The 26,526-nt window shown below is 44.4% G+C and overlaps 1 long non-coding RNA gene across 2 annotated transcripts in view; it reads right to left on the bottom strand.

Annotated features, from left to right (window-relative positions):
* Positions 1-26,526, bottom strand: part of LOC138510288 (uncharacterized) — a 279,524-nt gene that overhangs the window by 252,211 nt on the left and 787 nt on the right. The window lies entirely within an intron of this gene.

Genomic DNA, 26,526 nt, shown 5'->3' with positions numbered 1-26,526 from the left:
AAAGAAGCCTGTGGTTTTTAACTTGTAAGAGCTAGGAACAAATGGTTTGCTGTGCTGAATTCCTCAATTTCCTGACTTTCAAGAACAGGTTGAGTGGAAAAGAAAATAAATTATTTTGATGTGTTTATCAACTGTTTTTTTTGAGAGGTAGGCGATTTTGGCCATTTTTGCCAATTGGACATGCATGGACGGAATGAAAGAAAAGCGTAGGAAAGCCGAATTGGAGGACAGAAAGGCATATATTTCTGAAAAGTAGACAAAATTCCAAGTTCAGGAAGGGGTGATTTGCATAGGTCAGGCAACAACTAGGTAGGGGAAAATGCCATAGATTGGGGGAAAAGCGGGAAAATGACCGAAAAAAAAGGTATGTGTTGGACATGGTTGGCTTGGTACGGCAATGGCTTCTATGAATTTTGAGAAAAGCAATGCTCCGCTACATTCCCCGACTCTTGCAGTTAGGAAAGCACATATTTTTTGTAGTGTTTTACAAAACAAGCAGTAGCACAAGCCAAACACTGAGCCATGGTACATAGGAGGTTTATGCTCACGGCCTGAACAGACTCACTTAGCATGTGTAAATCGGGAAAACCAATGTGGTGAGGAACGGAAAGCATACATTTTCTGAAAGAGCACAGGCAGACCTTTACAAGGGTAGGTGACTTGTGCAGGTTACAAAAGTGTATGGTGCCTAAAGCAGCGACTAAATGTAGGTCACATTTGGGAAATGAAAGGGTTGTGTGACAAAGGGCACCAGCAAATGGGTCAAAACGTTATGAAAACACACAAACACAACAAATGTTATACCTTCCTGCTTTCCCACAGGTGTCACGATGAAAATGGTACCTCACATGTGTGGGTGCACCTACCTGGGCACCAAGGGGAAAGCCTAAAACACAAGTAACCCCAAGTCTGTTTTCACACCTGAATTTCACACTCTCACATCATACAGATATGGGCCTCGGGTGTCCAAACCACCAAGGAAAACAGGGAACCCCATGCATTTCCGAAAAGAAGACAAGAAGACACCCGTGGGAATCCACAGAGGCATGATTTGTGCAAATCGGCCAGAATTTATTACAGAGTCACCCCCGCAAAGTCCGAAATGTGAAAAGAAAAACTGCATTTTCCGCACATTTCACTTTGCTCACCCATCGAAACACGCTGCCAACAACACATGGCCTACCGTCCCGCGTTCCCACAGGTGTCCCGATGAAAACGGTACCTCGCATGTGTGGGTGCACCTACCTGGGCGCCAAGGGGAAAGCCTAAAACACAGGTAACCCCAAGTCTGTTTTGACACCTGAATTTCACACTTTCTCCAGACAAGCACAACATACAGATATGGGCCTCGGGTGTCCAAGCCACCAAGGAAAACAGGGAACCCCGTGCATTTCTGAAAAGAGGACACCCGTGGGAATCCGCAGATATGATATGATCATTTATTTATATAGTGCCTATACACAATGTGTTTCAAAGCGCTTCAAGGCAAGGGAGGGAACAAGGGAAAATACAACCACATTCTTACAGGCCATGAACAGTAAGGATGTGAAATTAACTATCGTACTCGGCCTGACGACATTTCAGATAGTGCAAGAGCCAAGACATAGATAAGGAAGGGAGGGGGGAGAGTGGGAAGGAAATGGAAACAGACAGGCGACTACCGTACTAGGCCTGACGACATTTCTGGTAGAGCCGGAGAAAAACAAAAGGTGAGGGAGAGGGGTGCAGAAAGGGAGGGGAGGAACAAAACAAGCGACTACCATACTAGGCCGGACAACATTTCAGATAGTGCTGGAGGGGTGGTGGGGAGGAAAAAAACAGTAATGGGTGGGTGGAGGAAACAGACGAGGTTGCTATCATATTAGGTCCAGGGACAATTCTGATAGAGTAAGTGCATAGAAGAAAGTAAGGGGAGGAGATAGGAAAAGGGAGAAGGGAAAGGAGGAGAGAAAAGAGAGTAAGCAGTCAAAAAGAGTGGAGAAGCAAGAGTGGAGAGCGAATGCAATTGCAGAAGTCAGTAGTAACACATAATGTTGCAAGCCACGATACAAGATGAAGATGAGAACAGCATGATTCAGGGCCACCATGAGTACAAGATGCAAAGGAAGTCCAGCATGAGAGGTATGAGGTATGATTTGCACAAATCGGCCCAGAATTTATTACCCAGACACCCCCGCAAAGTCCGAAATGTGGGGGAAAAAATGCATTTTCCGCTCATTTCACTCGGCTCACCAGTTGAAACACGCAGCCAACAACACATGGCCTACCGTCCCGCGTTCCCACATGGCCTACCGTCCCGCGTTCCCTGATGAAAACAGTACCTCACATGTGTGGGTGCACCTACATGGGTGCCAAGGGGAAACCCTAAAACACAGGTAACCCCAAGTCTGTTTTGACACCTGAATTTCACACTTTCTCCAGACAAGCACAACATACAGATATGGTCCTCGGGTGTCCAAGCCACCAAGGAAAACAGGGAACCCCATGTATTTCTAAAACAAGACACCCGTGGGAATCCGCAGAGGTATGATTTGTGCAAATCCGCCCAGAATTGATTACCCAGACACCCCCTCAAAGTCCGAAATGTGGGAAAAAAATGCATTTTCCGCACATTTCACTCGGCTCACCCATCGAAACACGCCGCCAACAACACTTGATATTACCGCTGACTTTGCTGGAGCTCTGGCTGCCCTGCGTTACAGCTTCTCCCCACCAAGGAGTCTCGGCAGTGTGTCAATACCAATCCTCTGTAATGCAACCCAGCCGCAACTCCAGGACAGTTGGAGGTGATATACCCAGACGGTCCACACCCACACCACCAACAATCCAGCCCCAGTCTCACCCACCCCACTGACAGTGGGCCCTAACCATAGAATAATAAAAAATAATACTCACATAACGTTGCAGCTGTTCGGGTAGAAAAAGCTGTAAACAAAGCAAAAAACATGTTACCTACGGTCACACCAGCAAAATGTAACCCTCCATGGGGGCAGATAAGGGGGGGCTGTCCTGCACTCCTCCCTGGCCTCAGGCGTCCCTTCCTAGGAGCAGATATCTGGTCGCAGGGAGGGCTGCATTACATGGCACCCACTCCATTGGGGGTGGGGGTGGGGAGGTCAATGCCCCATCCCATTAGAAAATTCCCTTCCCCTTTGGGGTGCCTCACAGCCCCCCCTAAAAAGCGTTCCACCTTTTTTCCTTTGGTAACCCAACTCCCCTTGTTGCAGAGAGGCACATTGATGTGCAAATCTGGCCCGTGGTGCCCAAAACTTACTGTCCCACCCACTGGGGGGGGGGGGAAGTCCCACTATTTTTGGGGAACCTCTCCCCCCTCACCTCAAATGGGTGGCGGGGGCACCTCATGCAGGCCTCCGTGGGCCTCCTACAAACGGCTGCGTGAGGAACACCCCCCTCCATTTGGGGTGGAGGGGAGAGGGCCCCCAAAAATGGCGGGACAGGCCCCCCAGTGGGTGGGGCAGTAAGGTTTGGGCACCCCGGCACCAGATTGCCACACCAATGTGCCCCTCTGCGCCAAAGCAGGTATAGTAAACAAAGAAAATAATTCAAAATGGCAGGCTGCCCTTTAGCGGGGGCGGAGGGACCCCTACACCGCTGTGGAAGTTTCTAATGTGAAGGGGGGTGCACCTCTCCACCCCCACCCCAATTGGAGGGGCAGCCCATCTCATATAGCCCTCTGCAGGGGCAGATAAGGGGGGGGCTGTCCTGCACTCCTACCTGGGCTCAGGCGTCCTTTCCTAGGAGCAGATATCTGGTCCCAGGGAGGGCTGCATGACATGGCACCCACTCCATTGCATTGGGGGGCGAGGGGGTCAATGCCCCATCCTATTAGAAAATTCCTCCACCCTTTGGGGTGCCCCACAGCCCCCCCTAAAAAGCGTTCCACCATTTTCACTTTTTTCCTTTGGTAACCCAACTCCCCTTGGTGCAGAGAGGCACATTGATGTGCAAATCTGGCCCGTGGTGCCCAAAACTTACTGTCCCACCCACTGGAGGGGGGGGGGGGAAGTCCCACTATTTTTGGGGAACCTCTCCCCCCTCACCTCAAATGGGTGGCGGGGGCACCTCATGCAGGCCTCCGTGGGCCTCCTACAAACGGCTGCGTGAGGAACACCCCCCTCCATTTGGGGTGGAGGGGAGAGGGCCCCCAAAAATGGCGGGACAGGCCCCCCAGTGGGTGGGGCAGTAAGGTTTGGGCACCCCGGCACCAGATTGCCACACCAATGTGCCCCTCTGCGCCAAAGCAGGTATAGTAAACAAAGAAAATAATTCAAAATGGCAGGCTGCCCTTTAGCGGGGGCGGAGGGACCCCTACACCGCTGTGGAAGTTTCTAATGTGAAGGGGGGTGCACCTCTCCACCCCCACCCCAATTGGAGGTACGGCCCATCTCATGTAGCCCTCCACAGGGGCAGATAAGGGGGGGCTGTCCTGCACTCCTCCCTGGGCTCAGGTGTCCGTTCCTAGGAGCAGATATCTGGTCCCAGGGAGGGCTACATGACATGGCACCCACTACATTGCGGGTGGGTGGCTAGGGGGTCAATGCCCCATCCCATTAGAAAATTCCTCGACCCTTTGGGGTGCCCTACCAAAAAGCGTTCCACCATTTTCACTTTTTTCCTTTGGTAACCCAACTCCCCTTGGTTCAGAGAGGCACATTGATGTGCCAATATGGTCCCGGGGTGCCCAAACCTTACTGCCCCACCCACTGGGGGGCCTGTCCCACCATTTTTGGGAACCTCTCTCCCCTCACCCCAAATGGGTGGCAGGGGCACCTCATGCAGGCCTCCTACAAATGGCTGCGTGAGGTACACCCCCCCCCCTCCAATCGGGGCGGGCGGAGAAGGCCCCAAAAAATGGTGGGACAGGCCCCCCAGTGGGTGCGGCAGTAAGGTTTGGGCACCCCGGCACCAGATTGGCACACCAATGTGCCCCTCTGCGCCAAGGCAAGTTTCGTAAACAAAGAAAAAAATGGAAAAGGTACACTACACTTTAGGGCGGGCTGAGGGGCACCCTAAAGCGGCAAGTAATTTTCTAATGTAATGGGGGTGACCCTCTACCCCCCCACACCAAATACAGGAGGGGGGCATCTCATTCAGCCCTCCCTGGGGGCAGATGCCCCTTCCTAGGAGCAGATATCTGCCCCCAGGGAGGGCTACAAGGGGTGCCCCCATTTCCCATCCCCGTTCTATTTATGACTATTTTTTTTATTTTTTTTGCCCCCTTCCCTGGGGGCAGATGATCATCCATCTGCCCCCAGGGTTGTGTACATATATACCCCCATGCTTTGGGGCAGGGGGGGAGGGGACTGCTTACTGTAAGCAGCCCCCTGCCCCCCACATCACAAACAAATCCCTGGTGGTCCAGTGGGTTGCTGGTCACGGATCGAGCGCTCTGCGCAGATCCGTGACCAGCAATGCCTCATGTAGATGGTGTCGTTGGAAAGGGGAGTATCTCCCCTTTCCAAGGACACCACATTCGCCAATATCCCTGGTGGTCTAGTGGGCCCCAGGGCCCCAAACACCCTCCCACCTCCCCCCTTCCCTCACCTTTTTTTTCTTTCTTTTTCACCCCTTGGGGCAGTGATCATCTGCCCCAGGGTTCTCCAGTGCTGTGGCCCCATGCTTTGGGGCCACGGGGGGGAAGGGGGACACTTACCTAGTAAGCGGCCCCTCCTCCCCCCACTTCACAAACAGATCTCTATTGATCCTGTGACATTGCTGCTCACGGATCGCGCGCCCCGCGCCCAATCCGTGAGCAGAAATGCCACATAATGGGTATTGTTGGAAAGGGGATAATCTCCCCTTTCCAATGATACCTACCTCGATCTCTGGCTTCAAATACAGCCAGAGAACGAGTTGGAGAAAGAAGGGCACTCACCTTCTTTCTTCACTGCAGCAGCCGAAAATGACTGTTGCAGTGATTTTACTTTCAGTTTCACGCCGACGTGCTTTACGCACGCCGACGTGAAACTGAAGGTAATCCAGCCCCCTGGCAGTGAGGGGGGACCTCCCCCTCACATAGCCCTGGGGTTGGGTTACAGTTTTGAGCGATCCCTGCTTTGCAGGGATCGCTCAAAACAAGGTGCCAAAAAGAACAATCTATCTCGTCCTTGGCACTGCACATGCAATTCCAAGGACAAGATATCTCGTCCTTGGTATGGAAGGGGTTAAGGTTAATGTCTCTTACCTGATTAATACGAAAAGGGAGTCTGGTGCCCCGAGTGAGTTTCTGCCCTAAATTTTTACGTTTTTTGAAAGCAAATAAGGGTTTCTCTAAATTGAGGTCAGTGGCCCTCATTACAAGTCCGGCGGTGGACCATGGTGCTATTAGCACCATGGTCCATGCCGGATTCCGCCATGGTGGATGGCGGAATTACTGCCCCATTCCAAGGTGAGTGGGGCGGTAATTCCCCATTCACCATTTGCCCTTCCCCATTTTTGCCCCATAGGGCATAATGGGGATGGGGAAGGCACTAATTACGGCACCGTAAATTACGGTGCCGTAATTTGCACCAAAGTCGCTTAGCGCCTTGGACTTTAACGCCTGCAAAAAGCAGGCGTTAAAGTGTTAATCAGGCGTTAAACCCTTAACGCCTGACTTGTAATGAGGGCCAGTGTCTTTAATTGTCTCACAATGTTGGCAGAAAGTGGACACACAAACTAGCTGTTCTTTCTCAACAGATTTCTTTTTGGGCCTGAGAAGGGCATCCGCATTGGTATACCGCGCTCTTTTTCTTGAATGTTTGATAGGTTTGCGTGGGTATCCCCGATCTAACAATCTAGCCTGTAACACGTCCGCATGACTGTTAAATTGCGTAAGATTGGAACAATTGCGACATAGCCGTAAAAACTTCCCATAAGGTAGGTTGTGCAAAAGGCTTTTGGGATGTTGGCTTTTAAACTGTAGCGTCATGTTCCTTTCTGTGGCCTTTCTGTAGAGCTCAGTCTGCAGCAACCCATTCTCGTTGTAAATGGAAAAAAATCAAGAAACGCAATGCGGGAGGTAGAATGTTCCAAGGTGAATTTGATATTAATGTCTACCTGGTTGAGCCACCGGACAAAAAGTTCCAATGTGCAATATCGCCCTCCCACAGCAGTAAGATGTCATCAATATGCCGACGGTATAACTTGATGTTAGTGATGTAGGGATTCACATCATTCAGGACAAAATTCTCTCCAAACAAGGCCATGAAAATGATGGCCAAATTAGGGGCAAAGGCACAGCCCGTTGCCATAGCTTTGGTTTGTACAAAAAACTCATCTTTGAACTTAAAGAAGCTGTTGGAGAGAACCAATTCCACACATGTGGTCAGGAAATTGGTAGGAACCACATATATAGGTGGTCAACGATCCAACATAACTCGCAGACACTGGATGGCCTTATCTTAGGGGAATATTGGTATAAAGATCCTCTATATCTAGGGCCACCAAGATCTGTTTAGAGGCATCAAACGGGAGGCCTTCAACCAAATTAATAACATCCCTAGAGTCTAACAAAAACGTAGGGGTCGCCATCGCCAACGGTTTAATAAACACGTCTATATATTTGGATAATGGCTCTAAAATAGAGCCACACCCCGAAACTATAGGGCGACCAGGCGGATTAGATGTATTTTTATGAATCTTAGAGATTCTGGATAGAACTTCATAATAGAATGCTATTTATATCAATGCATTGCTTAATGCACTAATTAGCTCGTGATGTTTATTCCAATGATCCTGGACAGTTGTTTCTCAACATTATAATAAGAATACCTTGTACACACATTTCATGAAAGGTAAACACACATGTGATGTCATCAGTGATGTCATCAATGACATTTGTGATGTCATCTTTGATGTCGTGGGTGTTAGTCTTAGCAGTGCACGGTGGTGGCGCGAGTTATGGTTGCTTAGCTTACCATAACTGGCGAATTTCAGGGGTTTTTCAGTTTTACTTGGAACCATAACCTCCCTTTAACAAAGCTTTTTCTCTGAATTTCATAGGTTTTTAGTAGCACAACTTAACAATAATAACTCTGACTTCATGTACATGTAATATGGAATATACAGAACCCCCTCTACTGAATTTGATGTCCGCAAACTCTTTTAATATCCGCGTTCATGTTCAGACAATAGCACCACTACCCAAAAACTCTGGGGGGTATGTTTAATTGCTATATCATAACATATGAACATTTTACAAATTCACAAACCAGCACACATACACATTATATGTAGTAACACATAAGAAGTGTAACCCATATATGTAACACACTAACCATTCATTTAAATACAATATTTTCTAAAATGGAATATACCAAAAAAAGAAAGATAAGCTTCCAACATGATTACCTCACAGAAACTCCACAACCAAGAACAACAGCAGATCTACAGACCACTCATAACACACCTTACCTGAAATAGCAAGTTTACTACATTTTACTCATATATTTGTAAACTTTCTGTATTAGATACAAAAAACATTGATATTATGTTTTTTTTTCTCACAGAAATGCCTACTACTCTGGAGTGGCTAGAGGAGCATTTCTCACATGAGGAAATGTCAGAAGATAGTGAATCTAATGGTAGACACTTTACAATATAAACCAATTAATTGATATTGTTTTATATACATTTAACATATATATATATTTCTTGTACAGAGCATACCAAAATTGAAAGTACTACAGAAAAAGCTGTAGTGTATAAGACTCTTCACAACATAGATGAAAAAATGGACCTACGGTTGGCAAATTTTAATAATTTAAAAATCTTTTTGGAGGATCATTTCAAACAAAAAACTAAAAAACTACGTACCATTGTCCCACATGTACCTGTCCCCCCTCACCATATCCCAGTCAATTATCCCCAAACCCTCTCCATGAACCAAAACGTTTTGATGAGACTTCCATCCCTTCTTCACCTCATATAAATCCTGTTGAAACCCCTAATTCTCCTGTTTGTTTCAGTTTCTGCCTCATCTTCTCTGTCATAAATTTAACATACATGTAAAATAAAATAAAATTTTTATATTGTGTTCTAATTCATTTCTTTATTTTTTTTTTAAAGCAATATAGGTGTCCGCGGACAGCGCGGGTGTCCGGAATGTCTGTGAAGAAACGAAAATGGAGGTGTCCGAAGAACACTATACCTGTCCGTACTGTTCGCTAGCAAGTTGAAACTGTTCTAAGAACACACGCGGTGTCCTAAAATGTTTGTAAATAAACAAAAAGGGGGTGTCCTGAGGACGCTATGCTTATCCGTATTGTTCACAGGCAAGTTGAAACTTTTCTAAGAAAAGAAGCTGTCTCCTGAAATGTTCGTCAATGGACGAAATCTGGGTGTCCTGACGACGCTGTCCGTATTGTTCGCTAGCAAGTTGAAACTGTTTTAAGAACACACGCGGTGTCCTGAAATGTTCATAAAGAAACAAAATGGAAGTGTCCTGAGGACGCTAAGCCTGTCCGTATTGTTCAGAGACAATTTGAAACTGTTCTAAGAGCAAACGCCTGTCTGTAACTGTTTGTTTCACTTGTGACACAATTTTAATCACTCCAGGACCCGAACAGTGTCCGTAGAACACCAACGCGCATGCGCAAAATAGTTTCAGTGCATTTGGTGTCCAGAGGACAACAGCTCCCTTCGTGGACATGCTCGCGAAGCCATCATGTGACCGCGCCCACGCTGAGCATGTGTTCTGATTGCGGACACTGTTCGTGTCCGCGAACAATTTTAAACTACCTTTTCAGGCAATCCACAGTATTTTTCAATAATACATCACCATACCACAAGTCCCAGACATAATCCAGACTTTCTACATACTTTTTGGGACTTTTTGAACCTTTTTTTGGTGTTCGATCTGTCCGCAGACAGCTCGGCTGTCCGCGGACCGCGCACAAGCACCCCTATAAAAGACCATGCCCTAGAGCTCATTCTCATTGTGCTTCTGGCTATCCTACAGAGCATAGCGAATTTTCCTGCAAATTTGCAGATTTCCATCACAATCTTAATGGCATCCTTGGCTCCACTACTGCCACCTGGTGCTGCATCTGCCTCAGCACCACCCCCACCCCTTCACCACCACCACCACCTCCCTAAGGGCCTGAAGAGGGGAACAGGAGTGAGGATGCACAGGAGGAAGAAGAGGATGATGAGAATGAGGTAGTGGAAGTCCCTACTACCAGCACTCGGCGTGAGTCTTGGGTGTGGCGGTTATTTACCATTCATGGTAATGGTCCTAAGGCGCGTGCGAACCAAGTCACCTGCAATGAGTGCAAAATGGTACTCAGTCGCGGGAAGCATGGTTCTTACAGCTTTGGGACAACTACCATGAAGAGACACCTAAAGTCATTCCACTTGGGGGCCGTTCGCAAAGTTGTAGCTTGCGAGGAGCGTAGCAGGTTGACTTCTTCTACTTCATCCTCTGTTTCTGATCCTGTCACCACAAGGAACACTCCTGTGGGACAGCGTATTCCTCAAGCTGCCTCACAGGCCATACGCAATGCTGATGACACTTACCTTTCAAGGGTCACAGTTGTGTGTATGTACTGCGACGCAGTACTGAGCAGGGGGGAGAGACTTCGTAGTGCTTTTGAGGCTATCGTTTCAGAGCACGAAAAAGTCTGCTCACTACCCAAGTGAAACCCACTCTACATCTTCCTCTCTCAGCTCGCCCTTTCTTATCCCTGTGGTTGGTGACCCTCCCTACCCTCCTTTCCCCTCCTAGTGTGTCTTGTATGAAAAAAAAAAAAAAAAAAAACGTAAAACAAAAATCCCCAAAAAAAGGCTCTTTTCAGAGCCGCCTTTTATAGTTAAAAAATAGAAGTGAAAATAAATGAAGCAGGACTCTGTGTAATCTTTTAGAAGTCCGCTGACAGTCTGCGGACATCTCAAATTTTGGGGTGCTACCCTATCATAACCATTGCAGTTTTATCTGGGATGAAGTGGTGGCTCTGAAAAGAGCCTTTTGGTGGTGATTATTTGAGTATGAAACATTTGAAATGCTCAACACCTACTATAAAATAGATGCTGTAATTCCCAAAAAGTTCGCAATGCATTTTGTACATTTCTCAAAAAAAATCTGATTGCCAGCATAAGTAAGATAGACTCCATCTCTGCGAAATATGTATGTTCTACGAAACATAATATTTTCATTGGGAAAAGAGGACATGCCAAAATCTTTTAGAAAGGCACAAACAGCCTTATTGACATTGTGCCTTGCTTTCTCCATTTGTGGACCAAATGAAGAAGAACAAAGCCACATTTGTCTCTGTGCAATACATGAAAAAATTATTTGAGGATTTGGAAACATGTCCATGACCTTCCCAAGTCCTTCTCTCATTGCAAATTGCAAAGAAATTCCAGACACATGTCCTAAACTGTTCCCTCCACAATGAATTACAATTATGTCTGGATGTTGCTCCGTTTCCAAAGTAGCACACAGAGGTAGCAAGTCCAACCACTTAATTCCATGTACCCCATGCCAGTGCACTTCCACATGTGGGAATCCAAGATCTACAGCTACTCCACAGATTTCTGCATGCACCTTCAACCAATGAATCCACGAGTCTCCCAAAATGCAAACAATGTGATTTTTGAAACACACAGCCATAGCTATCTGTTCTTCTCTCAGCAAAAAGAGTATCTGAAAAACTCTCTCCTGGCACAACACACCCACTAAACTTTCTTGACCAATCCCTTTCTCTACTCATTCTCATTTGCATGGCTCCCCAACCCCAAAATCCCTGGATGTAACACCCGATGTCCGCGTACTACCGCCATGTCCGCGGACATATCTTAACATGAACAGTCCTTCTACCATTTACTTTCTGTGCCATTCCCTCATTGGATATAGCTAAGAAGTCACATGAACATCCACCAATCACATCCAGGACCTCTACATCTAACAGCATCATCATAGATCAGCACTTTTAATGTACTGTTAATCTCTCTGAGTACAAATGTCATATCATTGGAAAGCACCTTCTACCAGAAATACTGTACAAGACTCCAAGATTTCTACTTACAACTGCTTGCATATCCATATGCATGAACACAAACTACAGGTATGCATATTTTCTATATAGTACATGTACAACTTTTATAGATTCATATAAACAAATTAACTGACTTTTACCTTGTATAATCTATAAAAAGAATTTACTGTCATTTTTTCCATCTCCTAAAATCAATTGTCACTTCTAAACCTATCTGCCATTTAATTTATTTTTACACTCACATTTTCAAAGCACGTTGAACTAACATAGTTAAAGTACAAAATGAAAAGTTAACATACCCAAACAAAATTGCATAGACACAGTATGTTCAAAAATCAAAAAACAATACTACTACAAAAATGTAAACATTTATTTACTTATATTTATATACTGCGCAAGCAGCCCATGGCATTGAGGCGCTGTTACTCACAAGAGCTTAGTTACAGAAATAGTGCTATTAAGTGGTACATTATGAAGTCCACAAGGCATACAAATGATATTTTGGTTGGTACAGTTAGTCATTACAATACATTTTATGCATTAAGAACATATGATATATATTCAACTGGTGCAAGACATCTTATGTGAATAAGATAGTTTTCATGATTTTGAGGAAGGCCCTAATGATCAATATCAATTAAAAAAATCAATGTCTAAATTAAAAACAATGCTATATACAAACAAAATTCCTTAATTATTTCCTTTACAATTGCAGTGAAGACCATTCTCCTGAAAAGAAGCAGCCAAATTTGAAGTACAAAGGACAACTAAGAAGACACCTGCTCATTTTAGAAAAAAAGTAAGTTGAATACCACCATATCATTTGTAATATTATTGAAGCACACTGTAAGGTTAATTCATACTATTTCGGTGTCTAAAAATAGAGATTGGCACCATTCTGTCTACAAATCCCCATTTCTTAAACAGAGATTTACAGGCAAAATGACGCGCAATTTCTTAGTTTTCGACACACAAATAACCCAACTGAACCCCTAGAATTTTGATATTAATCAAACAACTGTTTTAATTGTATACTATTAGATTTACTATTTATACTTCTCGCCACCACCAGCTTACTTTCTACTACCTTCTGAACCCCAGTTTAGTAGCACATAAATTCAAGAATAGCCATCCCAACTAGTTGTAGTTGCCCAATGCACAATCACACACCATTACATACATCTTTATTATCTTACTCACACACTCATGGAAACAGCACACATACATTAAGAACACCTCAACCCATACCTTCTTTATTTTTTTCAACAGACCCTAAAGAATGCCTACCAAAAATCCAATCCATAGAAAGCAACGCAGAAACATAGCAAATGAAAATAGAAGTGTGCAAAACAAGCATCCATCTCTAGCAGAATTTTAAAAAAAAGTTAAAACAAAACCGCTAATACAGTCATTTAGTGAAACAAAACAAACTTCAAGTACAGAAACTTTGCCTCCTCTATCAAAATGTAAAACAAACTGCAAATCAATTAACAATAAATCAGCTACCACTACAGATAAAACTGCTCCTATAAATCTTGATATAGTCCAAACTAAGCATACCAAAAAAAGTATTTTAGCAAAAATGTTCCGTCACAGAGTCCTGCAAAATCTTCTAAAAACAGGAGAGAAATCAAACTCAACCCTTAAAACCTATCGTAGGAAATTAATTTGAGAAGCGTTGATAGACAGTGCAATCCTTCTCAAAAGAAAGTTATTTATTTTAGTGTTAAACAAAATGAAACCACTAACAAAACTAATGAGTAAATTACAAAAAATACTTCTCAATAAACGAAATGTCAACAGAAATAACTTCTTAAGTATCTGTGGAGCTGAATGGAGTCACACTACAAGCACAGAACCATACTTTAATGAAGAAGCATACAAACAAAAGCAAACAAACACAATTGCCATCCATAGCAGGTAACGAGGTTGTGAAAAAGTTAATAATACCATAATGGAACAAGAAATACTACTTACAAAAATATCCCCAGAAAACTCAATTACCTCTCCATTCAACTGAATCAGAACATCTAGTATACAAATGGCCATGCACGTCAATGTGTAACATTCCCAAATAATCTTTCAAATCTTTACGCCAATTCCTCAATCAATCTGTGAAAGGCAAAGACAAAATGAAAATTAAACTACTGCAAAATATGGATACCTGTCCAGTGCGCAAGTACACAGGACTACAAGGACATTCATTGGATTGCATTTCAGGACCTATTTGCAAAACCACCTTCCATTATATCAAAATGATATCAACACATCATTCAACTATAAGAAATCTAGTCTATAAACTGTACTATGCTAAAATGCCTGCTTTAGCACTAGCCAATTTAAATAACATTCTTCTACATGGTACAGCAAAAGACCTACTTGAAGAAATCGACTATATCCAGAAAAAATATTTTGAAAGTGAAAGCCACTTACAGAATGAAATAGCTTTAAAGCAAATTAGCAACAATTCTATGCATAGCAACCTTCTTCTACACACATACAAAAAAGAAATACTGAAATTTAAAAGTACATCTGCTGAAATACCAAACCATGTGTGTGTATGTTGCCGTAGAACTTTTTATAAAAGAAACACAAACACTATAGAACTACATACAAAATAGAAGACAATGAAGATTCTAAATGGTTTGAATTAGCTCTCTACCTTGTAGCAGAAAGAAAATACGAAATAACTGACCCCTTAATACTTTGCAATTACTGCAAAACAAAACTTGACAACAACCAAACTCCTTCACGGGCTATCACAAATAATTTGGAATTATTTCCACTACCAAAACCCCTACAACAACTCAATTTATATGAGAGCATCATAATTCAAACAGTACACCCCTTTCAAGCAATAATACTCCTTCAACCAAAAACAGCAAAATTACCTCCCTCTGAATTAGTGAACGGTATTCGTGGAAAAGTAGTGTATTTACCATTAGATCTAAAAGAAAATGTACACACTCTAGGAGTGCAACGTCCAATTGAACAATCTTTAATTATTTTAGTAAATGGTGTACCTACAAAAGACAAAAAAAATTGGCAACAACTGGTAAATTTACATAAAGTTAGACAAGCTTTGCAATATCTAAAAGACAATAATGAATACTACAAAGAAATTAATATTGAAGAAAACTTGAAGGATACCACTGAAATAATTCAAGAGACACAAGAAGCTGGTCAATTTGAGCTCCTAGATCCTGCTACAATATCTAATACTTTAGACCATTATACAATTCACCTATTGCATTCTAATGACACCATAGAAGATGCACTAGAAACGTACCAAATGCGTCAAACAAAAGGATCACCAATCAGCATATGGGAAAAAGGTATAGAAGCACATGCTTTTCCTCTACTTTTTCCTACTGGCAAAGGAGGAAGGTACGATGATAGACCTATTCCCATAACAGCATCAGAATATCGCTCATTACAGATGTATTCTGAAGATCCCAGATTTAGACAAAATGTGGAATACAAATTCCACCTACTCTTTGAAAGTGAACTAGCAACTTTATGTTACGGAGTTGCACACACATTAAAATCAGGATCCCACTTTCAAAATATGTCAGCTACACAATTATTACAAAAAGATGAGGTTTTACAATCAAATATTACAAATCTATTAGCAAATATGCGTGGTACTAAAGAATACTGGTTTCGACGTCACGGAGATGTATGTTGAATGATAAGAAACCTTGGCCCACCCACTTGGTTAGTTACATTAAGTTGTGCAGAATATGCATGGGAAGATTTACATGATTTCCTACGCATATCAAACAAAAACAAAACAAACATAGATATACTAACACCTGGAGAACTTTGTTCTCTAGATCCTGTTAATGTTTCAAGATATTTTCACCATCGCTTCATTGCTGTAATAAAACTGCTCCTTCCCTTGGAGAAGTGCAACACTTCTTTTGGAGAAAAGAATACCAAGCCAGAGGAGCAACACATATCCACATGCTTTTATGGATTAAAGATGCTCCTAAATTTGATCAAGACAATGACGCCACTGTTTTACAGTTTATTGAAAAATATGTCACTTGTCAAATTCCATCAGAAGCAACAAATATTGATCTTCAAGCACAAATTTTACAATTTCAAAGACACAAATGTGACAAATATTGGCGTCGCAAATACAAAAACAAAGGGAAATACTACACCAAATGCCGCTTTGGTTTCCCTAGACTGGTTACAAAAACAGGTCAAGTGAACAACTTCATGTCTTCAGTTAGACATAGTGTTAAAGGCAAATCACCTAAAAATACATATTACATAAAAAGAACAGAAGAAGAAAAATATATCAATGATTACAATCCAATCATTGCCCACTTATGGAATGCAAACATAGATGTGCAGTACATTGCAGACAATTCCACTGCAGTTGCACGATATGTTACAGCATCACTTAACCAAAGCAGAAAAAACAGAGCTACAAGACCTCTGGAATGACCTGTCATCAGGCAAAACGCTGTCTCAAAAATTATACAGCTTGGGCATAAAAATGCTCTCATAGAGAATGTGGCTCCTATGGAGCAGCAGATCGTTTAACTGGTACTGCTTTGTATGGAAAATATGAAAATATAGTATGGCTAAGTCTTGGTCCTGCTAAATCTAAAAAAAAGAGTTCTAAAATCATACCAAGATATAGAAACAATAGCCATACATGATCCCAACAGCCAAGACATTTTAAAAAACAATTTGCTGGACACATACTACCCAAACAGAAGTACCACTTTGGAAACCATGTGTCTATACCACATAGCTCAAAACTTCACATACAAAAATAATATAAAACCCAATGAAACAAAAGGTAGATACAGAGTGACAAATTGTGAAGGCAGCTTAGTAAAACTCACCAAACCAAATTGAATTAATCCTATCAAATTGTCATTAAAGACTCCTCAATATAAAGAACTATATCACATGTCCCTGCTACAACTCTTTTAACCATGGAGAAAAGAAGAAGAAATACTAGATAACTATGACTCCTATGAAGACGCTTTCAAAGCAAATGAAAGCACTATAACTGATGTAAACTTTACACAGTACAAAACAATGTTGCGCAATGAACAGCAACACGAAGAAGAACTGCAGGCCCAACTAGATAAGTACACTCCTGACAGTAGTCAACCTTCTGTAACAGGAAGCCAAGAACCACTGGGAGAGCCACTAATAGCAAATGAGGCAGAATTAGCTATGACAGAAGTAGAAAACACCATTTGTCAGTATGAAGATAAAGAAGACTTAACTATACTACAATCAAAACTCAACAATGAACAACGTAGCATTTTTGAAGAAGTAACAAAAGAAATTGCACATGGTGTACAGCATGAAAACAAAGAATGCACCTGCCATAATTACAAACCTTTACTACTGTATGTCAGTGGGGAGGCTGGTTCTGGCAAAACATTCTTAATCAAAATCATCAGTAAATTCCTTAAAAAATTGACAAACAACAAACTGTCAGCTGTTGTCACTGCGCCCACAGGTTTAGCTGCCTACAACATAGGCGGTGTCACTGTACACCGATTACTACTCCTGCCAGTAGAACACCAAAACAAATTAGACTATTACAAACTTTCTGCAGAAGCTGCAATGGAACTACGCAGAGTATTAAAACAAATGAAAATGCTACTAATAGATGAAGTGAGCATGGTCTCCAACCTAATGTTGGCCTTGATTCACCTCAGATTACAAGAAGTACTCAAAACAAACTACGAAGAGCTCTTTGGAGAAAAACACATTATTGTTTTCGGAGACCTTCTTCAATTGACACCAGTGAAAGGTGAGCCTATTCTTAAAACCTTAGGACACAAACTCTGCTGCAACCTGTTGGCAGCATAGGAAATGTCAACCTTTGGCAACATTTCCAATACAGAGAATTAACAGAAAACTTGCGGCAATCTGCAGATCTCACTTATGCCAACATCTTAAAAAGTGTTAGAGTTGGTATATTATCTCAAGAAGCACAAGCAATATTGAAAACCCGGCACATTCATGCACTTTATGGCCATAATGCATGTGCTACGGATGTTATGGAACAATTAGCCCACAAAAATGTCAATTGTATGGCCTTAATGCCAACTCTTGCAAACTGTTTCAAATTCTATGAAACAATGTTAAAAAAAGAAATGCAACCAATAATTGAAATTAGCGCCACAGACAAACTAGACATACATGGTATGACACTACCCATGTGTGAACAAGCCACAACAAGACTAAATAGTTTAGAAAATGTAATCTCCAACACAGCTGGATTGGAAAAAATATTAAAATTATCCTTAAATTGCAGAGTAATGCTTAAACGTAACCTTGACGTGGATCAAGGACTAGTTAATGGAGCACTATGTACAGTTGTTGGCTTTCAAACATACCCACGTGACAACAACATTCAGTTTGTCAATATTCTCATTGACAAACTTTCAGAAGTGAAAAGGATAGGACGCTCAACAGCTCGATTCCTTCTTTTCAAAGACATGCATGTACGAAGAGAACAATTTTCTCTAGCTCTTGCATACGCAGTCACCATTCATAAATCACAAGGTCCTACCCTAAACAAAGCATTGGTAGACATTGGTAACACAGTCTTTAAAGAAGGCATGAGCTACGTAGCATTATCATGCTTACGTACACTTGATGGTCTATTTCTAATCAACTTTGATGCAAGTAAAGTAAACGCTGATATTCCTTGCATTTCAGAATACAATAGACTTTGTTCACTATACACCCCCCATCTAAAAACATATCCTATTCCACAAAAAGTAAAATATTCTAAAAGAAAACTAAATCAAACAGAAATGCAACAGGATGTCACTGCAAATCCTCCAAAGAGATTAAAATAAAGTAATACTTCATCAAGTACCACAATCAAAAAAGAACCTATTAGGGAAAGTAAACCAGGTACTTCTTCAAAGAAGGAAGACAAATTCCAAAAAAACACTCAGATACAGAACTACCTGGTCCATTTAAACTTTCAAATGTAAATGGTGTAAGTTGCTACGCAAATGTAGCAATGCATATTCTATTTCAATTACCACCAATAGTTGACAACATTTACTTACACAGTTCAGACCAATGTTTGCAAATGTTAGTACTTCATAGAAACGCAACAAACAATCCTGACAACACGTATAGTGTGTATGGAATAAGACAACAATTGGACTACTGTGCTGGAATGGTGAAATTCACTATAAACTCACAGGAGGATCCACAAGAATTTCTAATGTACTTATTACAAGTACTGGAAAACAAAAACATACCTATAAATGAAATCTTCCAGATTTCATACATGTGGAAACATACATGCACTCTGTGCAACAATGTGCCACAAGAACAAATTCCCAATGAGCGCTTTGTATATGATTCAATACCTAATTGTGAATCCGTTCCCTTTCAGCAACTTGTAAAAAATGCAAACCATGGTAGATTATGTACTACCTGCAATTCAGATAATCGCTCCACCTTACTAATACAAACACATAGTAAATACGTAATACTAATGCTTCTACGTTACAATGCAGATGGTACCAAAAACAACTGCAAGCTGACTGGATTCACAGATGGTCAAGTATCACTTGATAAGAAAACCTTCACAACAATAGGTATAATCTACCACACAGGAGCCACAACCAATGCAGGTCGCTATACTGCATATATAAAAAAGAATTGTGGATGGTTCGAATGTAATGATAGTACCATTAGTCTAAAGCAGAGATTACCTGAAAATCTTACAAACGCTTATTTAATTTTCTTAAAACCAAAATGTATTAACTAAACTTCTATTAGAAAACTATAAACGGTTACAATATGCCAACAGCTATATAACTGTCCCAAGATTCTACAACAACTAAACAGATAAATGAATACCACTAAATTATATAAAAAAATAAACAGAATACGCCAACTGGTATCTAACTACCCCAAAATGTTACAATAACCAAACAGATAAATCAATACCTTTACCTTGTAACAAAAAATAGACAGTTAGAATACGCCAACTGGTATCTAACTATCCCAACATTTTCAATAACCAAACAGATAAATCAAAACCACTTCATTATAAAAAAAATAGACTTGTTAGAATATGTCAACAGGTATGTAACTGCTCCAAAAATCTGCAACAAGCCAATATGTAGAGCATTAGACAGAAATAACAAGTGAACACTGAAAGCAAACAAACAAATAGACTGTAGCATAACAAAAAAAGGTTTTTTTTAATCCAACATGGATTTTTTTTTCTCCCACAGACCCAATGATTCTAGCAACACACACAGAAACTGAGCAAATTGTACAGTAAACTGGTTTGTAATCTACTAAATATGAGGGTAAAAAAAGATTTTTGATTATTTCATGTTATAAGTTGTTACAAAATACCAATACTAACATGAACTTTTCTTTTATCACAGAAATAAACAAGAAATACATGTACTCCAGTTACTAAACCAAACAGTAAGTATATTATATTAAGTACAACCATCACAGCAAATTACACCCATAGTGACTTACAACTTTGTTGCCTATAAATTTGATCTTGTCCATGCACCCAAGACTATAGACCCTGCCCACAACCACCACAGCATATCACACCCATAGTGGCTTATAACTTTATTGCTTATAAATTTGTTCTTGGATCCAAAAGTTATCAGCCACAATGGGTGTGATATGCTGCGGTGGTTGTGGCCAGGGCATAGAGTCTTGGGAGCATGGCCATATGGCCATGCTTCCAAGACTCTATGACCTAGCCACAACCACCGCAGCATATCACACCCATAGAGTCAGACATTTCAACTATACCACATGGACACTTTTTTTGTCCGCGTACATCATGAGTGTCCTTAGAACAGTTTCAACTTGCCTGCGAACGGTATGGACAGACATAGCGTCCTCAGAACACCCTCATTTTGTTTATTTACGAACATCCCAGGACACATAATGTGTTCTAAGAACACTTTGAACATGCTTGCAAACATGTGTTCTTAGAACAATTTGGAATTGCTTGTGAACAGAAGGGACAGTCATACCGTCCTCCGGACACCCCCATTTTATTTATTGACGAACATCCCAGGACACATTATGAGTTCGTAGAACAGATTCAACTTGCCTGAGAACAAAACAAACAGGCTTACTGTCCTCAGAACACACCCACTTCGTTTATTTTTGAACATTTCAGGACACCGCCAGTGTTCTTAGACCACTTTCAGTTTGCTTGCGAACAATACGGACAGGCGTAGTGTCCTCAGAACACCCCCATTTCGTTTATTTAGAACATCTGCGTTGTCCGCGGACAAAACAAACACAACAGGGGGGGGGTCTACCACCTAAATAAATACAACATTTAACCCATCTCTTACTCCCCCACCCTCCCCAAACACTTTCACACAACAACACACTCTACTAAATACTATTTTTCAACAAAGTTTGACCGCACTGTCCGCGGACGTCCGCGAATCTAAGATGGCGGATGTTCCCAAAAATCTGACACGCTTCACGCTCTTCACCATCCAATCAGCGAACACGTCGCATGTCCGCGGACATGACGTAACCCGATTAGCCAATCAGGACACTGTCCGCGGGTCGAACATAGATACCACTAATTTTTTGTGACCTATTTTTTGGTGGTCATTTTTAAAAAAAAACTACTGGATGGATTTTCACCACATTTGCAAAAGCAGGCTTTCGGGACCAAGCCGCTGCTCCTGGTCCAAATTTTGTGAAAATCCGTCCAGCGGTTTGGGCTGTAGGCGTGAGCAAAGTTATTTCCCCATTCTGTCTATGGGAAAAAAATAAGTTTTGGGACCCCCCTTATAACTTTGCCCCCCCTTCACCAAACCTCACCAAACTTTGCAAAAGAATTCAGAGTGACCCATATACTTGCAAAGTTTGGTGAGGATTCGTCCAGGGAAAGTGAAGTTATAAGCCACCCAAAAAGGGCTCTTCCTATGGAAACAGCAACTTAACCATAACTACAAAGCTACTAGCGTGGCTGTGTAATATATATGTGAGTGTAACCTCGGCCAGTGTAAGCTACTGTGCCTAAGGGCAATTTTTACTAACCTTGTAAATTCCAAGCTGCTGTAAAGACCAATACCAAGTAGAGAAACCAGCCTCTCTGGAGGTTTAAAGACTAAGGGCCTCATTACACGGATGGCGGTAGGGATTTACCGGTACCGGTAAAATACCGGTACCGGTAAATCCCTACCGCCTTACTACGAGGTCCCTTTGCGGGTTGGGGGATTTAACGCCTGCTTTTTGCAGGCGTTAAAATCCAACCCGCTAAGGGACCTCGGAGCTAATTACGACACCGCAAAATTGCGGTGCTGTAATTAGCGCCTTCCCCATTCCCATAGAGCCCTATGGGGCAGAAATGGGAATGGGGAAGGGCAATTTACCGCCCCTCCAACCTTGGAATGGGGCGGTAAATCCCCTTTCCGCCAAGGCGGTGCCGGTATTTTACTGGCATGAGCCATGGCGCTAATAGCGCCATGGCTCACCGCCTACCGGGTAATGAGGCCCTAAATCCTGAACAAAAACAAAACACTAACAGGCCGATTCATGTAATTCCTCTCAAAAGTGTCGCACGCGGCTGGCGCACAGCGTGCCCGTGCGAATGTCTGCGCCAGCCGCGTGCGATAAAATCAATTTCCGCGCACAGCGTATTCATGGATTCTCGCCTCCAAAAGCAGACGTGGCGCAGCGACCCTGCAGCAGCGCCAGTTACGCCCCCAAGAACGCCCTTGCGCAAGGAAAAAGCCATCAAGATCGCAAAACCATCGCAAAGGGCCGTGCCAACCCTGTACCAGTTTACCGGACTGGCAAACAGCAAACGCAAAGCGGGGAACGCGTATTACGGGTTTCGGGAACACGCGTGCGCTAGAAGTTTCATACGCGATCTGGCCTGGGGGAGCGTGTGCGTGTATTTCAGGGGTGCGCGAGAAGTCCCACATGCGATCGGGCCTGGGGGAGCGGGGTACGTGTATTCCAGGGGCTCGTGGGTGGTTCTACATGCGATTGGGCCTGGGGGAGCGGGGTACGTGTATTTCAGGGGTGCGCGAGAAGTTCCACATGCGATCGGGCCTGGGGGAGCGTGTGCGTGTATTCAAGAGGTGCGCGAGAAGTCCCACACGCGATCGGGCCTGGGGGAGCGTGTGCATGTATTTCAGAGGTGCGCGAGAAGTCCCACATGCGATCGGGCCTGGGGAAGCGGGGTACGTGTATTTCAGGGGCTCGCGGGTGGTACTACACGCGATCGGGCCTGGGGGACCGTGTGCGTGTATTTCAGGGGTGCACGAGAAGTTCCACACGCGATCGGGCCTGGGGGAGCGTGTGAGTGTATTTCAGGGGTGCACAAGAAGTTCCACATGCGATTGGCCTGGGCGCGTGTAGTTCAGAGGTGCGCAAGAAGTTCCACACGTGATCGGGCCTGGGGGAGCGTGTGCGTGTATTTCAGGGGTGCGCGAGAAGTTCCACACGTGATTGGCCTGGGCACGTGTAGTTCAGAGGTGCGCGAGAAGTTCCACAGGCGATCGGGCCTGGGGGAGCGTGTGCGTGTATTTCAGGGGTGCGCGAGAAGTTCCACACGTGATCGGGCCTGGGGGAGCATGTGCGTGTATTGCAGGGGTACGCAAGAAGTTCCACACGCGATTGGCCTGGGCGCGTGTAGTGCAGACTTGCGCGAGAAGTTCTACACGGGATCGGGCCTGGGGGAGCGTGTGCGTGTATTTCAGGGGTGCGCGAGAAGTTCCACATGCGATCGGGCCTGGGGGAGCGTGTGCGTGTATTTCAGGGGTGCGCAAGAAGTTCCACACGCGATTGGGCTGGGTGCGGGTATTCCAGGGCTGCGCGGGAAGTTTCACACGCTCGACTACAACACGTATTCATGGAAACGAATGTGGCCAATCCGGAAACACGTACGCCAGCAGGAAATAGGCGTACGTCCACCCGCACAGCATAAAAGTGCACGCAAACAACAAACAAGCTCAGACGCCAGGATGAACATAGCGTTCCTAGCAGCAGTGGCCGTGGGATACCGCAGGAGGAGGAGGAGGATAGTCCGGCTCAGAATTTTTACACCCAGAACCAGCCTTTTTGGGATGCCTGATGACCATGTGTATGGGAGGTATAGGTTTCCACCTCACATAATACTCAACCTGGTCAGTGAGTGGGAGGATGACCTCACATCACCCACCCTGTGCTCCCAAGCACTCAGCCCCCTGGAGAAGGTCCTCAATGTACTGCACTTCCTGGCCACTGGATCATTCCAGCGGACAAGTGCCATAGTGGGGGGGGGTGTCACAGGCCACGCAGTCACGTTGCCTACACCAGGTCTTGGCCATCATCACTGCACGCCCATCAGTCCGCAGACACATATACCTGCCCAGAACACCTGCAGAAAGGCAGGCTGTTGCCCAGGATTTCTACAGGGGGGCACAATTCCCCAAAGTGCTAGGTGCCATTGATTCCACCCATGTGGCTCTACGTCCCCCCAGGGCAACTGAGCACATCTATAGAAACCGCAAGCACTGGCATTCCATCAACGCCCAGGTAGTATGTGATGCCAAGGGAATCATCACCTCAGTATACGCCTACTATCCAGGCTCCACCCACGACAGTTTCATCTACAGAATGTCTACCCTAAACCGGGACATAGAAGCTGGGTGGCATGGCGATACATGGCTGCTCGGTGAGTATAAATGCCACTGTGCATGCATGCATGTCAGATACTGAGTAATGTCACAACCCCACTGATCATACCCATCACCACCTCCCCAGGGGACAGTGCCTACCCTCTCAGCACCCACATGATGACGCCAATTCGGAACCCCACCACGCCACCCCAGGTAAGATACAACACAGCCCACATTGCAACCCGGGGCATCGTGGAGCGCACATTCGGAGTGCTCAAGTCACGCTTCCGCTCCCTTGACCGTTCTGGCGGGCAGCTGTTATACGCTCCCCCAGTAGTGTGCAGGATCATAGTGGCAGCATGTGTCCTGCACAACGTTGCAACACGCCGGGGCCTGGCCGTGGACATGTTGGTGCACCCACATCCCCAACCACATGCATGCCCACTGCGCATGGGAGGGGAAAGGGCATGGGGTGAGGCAGCCCGTACGCAGCTCGTGGCTAATTACTTCACATAAAATCACACCCCTGTGGAGTGCACACAGCCCTGGCACATACCAGCTGACAATCAATGATGATTGTAACAGACAATTATGATGTGTCAGCCCCGCCAAAAGAAGAATTGTACACTGTCTGAGGAGACAGGACAAAAGGAGAAGTCAACGCTGTTTGAGGAAACAGGTCGAAGAGAAAATCAGAAAAATACTGACAGAGGTAACAGGGAGTACGAACTAGAAACGCTGTGAAGTAAATCGCGTGTGAACCGACAAGAAGTACAGATTTCACCCACTCGCTCTCCACGGGAAGCACGTACAAGGAAATGACGTACTACATGCACCTTTTAAACCGCACCACACGTCCAACGTCACTTCCGCGTATACGCACTGAGGCACTATCCGCCAATTACGCGGGCTGACACTCGGACGTGCAGTTTTTGGTCTTGTAACATTCCCCCGGGTACAGGGACACGCCCGCGCGTGTCACGTCACAGACGCTCCTGCGCTGTCAGGGCCTTTAGTCCAATGGAATCGCGTACACAGGCCAATCGCGTGTGGAACTTCTCGCGCACCCCTGTAATACACGCGCCCAGGCAAATCGCGTGTGGAACTTCTCGCGCACCCCTGTAATACACGCACACGCTCCCCCAGGCTCGATCGCGTGTGGAACTTCTCTCGCACCCCTGAAATACACGCGCCCAGGCCAATCGCGTGTGGAACTTCTCGCGCACCCCTGAAATACACGCACACGCTCCCCCAGGCCCGATCGCGTGTGGAACTTCTCGCGCACCCCTGAAATACACGCACCCAGGCAAATCGCGTGTGGAACTTCTCGCGCACCCCTGAAATACACGTGCCCAGGCAAATCGCGTGTGGAACTTCTCGCGCACCCCTGGAATACACGCACACGCTCCCCCAGGCCCAATCGCGTGTGGGCCTTCTCTGGCTCACATTTTTTTCCTGCGCAGGGACGCTACCGCCTGCTTTCGTGTGGCGGACATGTATGGGCCTGTGCGCGTCTTTGGCTGTGCGCTGTTTTTCCCTATTCGATTCCATGAATACGTGTTGTAGGCGAGCGTGTGGGCGTTCTGCGCACTTGCCTCCTGTACTTCCCCCGTGACGCCCACATTTTCACGAGTTGTTCCCCATTCTGCGTGTGACGCCCCGTGTTACGCCTACTTTTTTTTATGTGCGCCGCGCTATGTGCGAATTCGCTGTGGCCTTATCGCACGGCGTTCGGTGACCTGTGTGCCAGCGTGTGCCAGCATGCGCCGCGCACTTTTTCAGCGCACAGCCCACATTTTGCGCATGCACGGACTTCCATGAATAGATGTGCGATGTTTTCTGTCCGATAATCGCACTTGCACTGCAATAATCGCACTTGCACTGCGATTTTCGCTATT

Source organism: Ambystoma mexicanum, chromosome 6p (genome assembly GCF_040938575.1).
Source record: "Ambystoma mexicanum isolate Mex_15411 chromosome 6p, UKY_AmexF1_1, whole genome shotgun sequence".
Taxonomy (NCBI): domain Eukaryota; kingdom Metazoa; phylum Chordata; class Amphibia; order Caudata; family Ambystomatidae; genus Ambystoma; species Ambystoma mexicanum.
The sequence above is the reverse complement of the archived record's forward strand: the minus strand, read 5'-3'. Positions and strand labels throughout refer to the sequence as shown.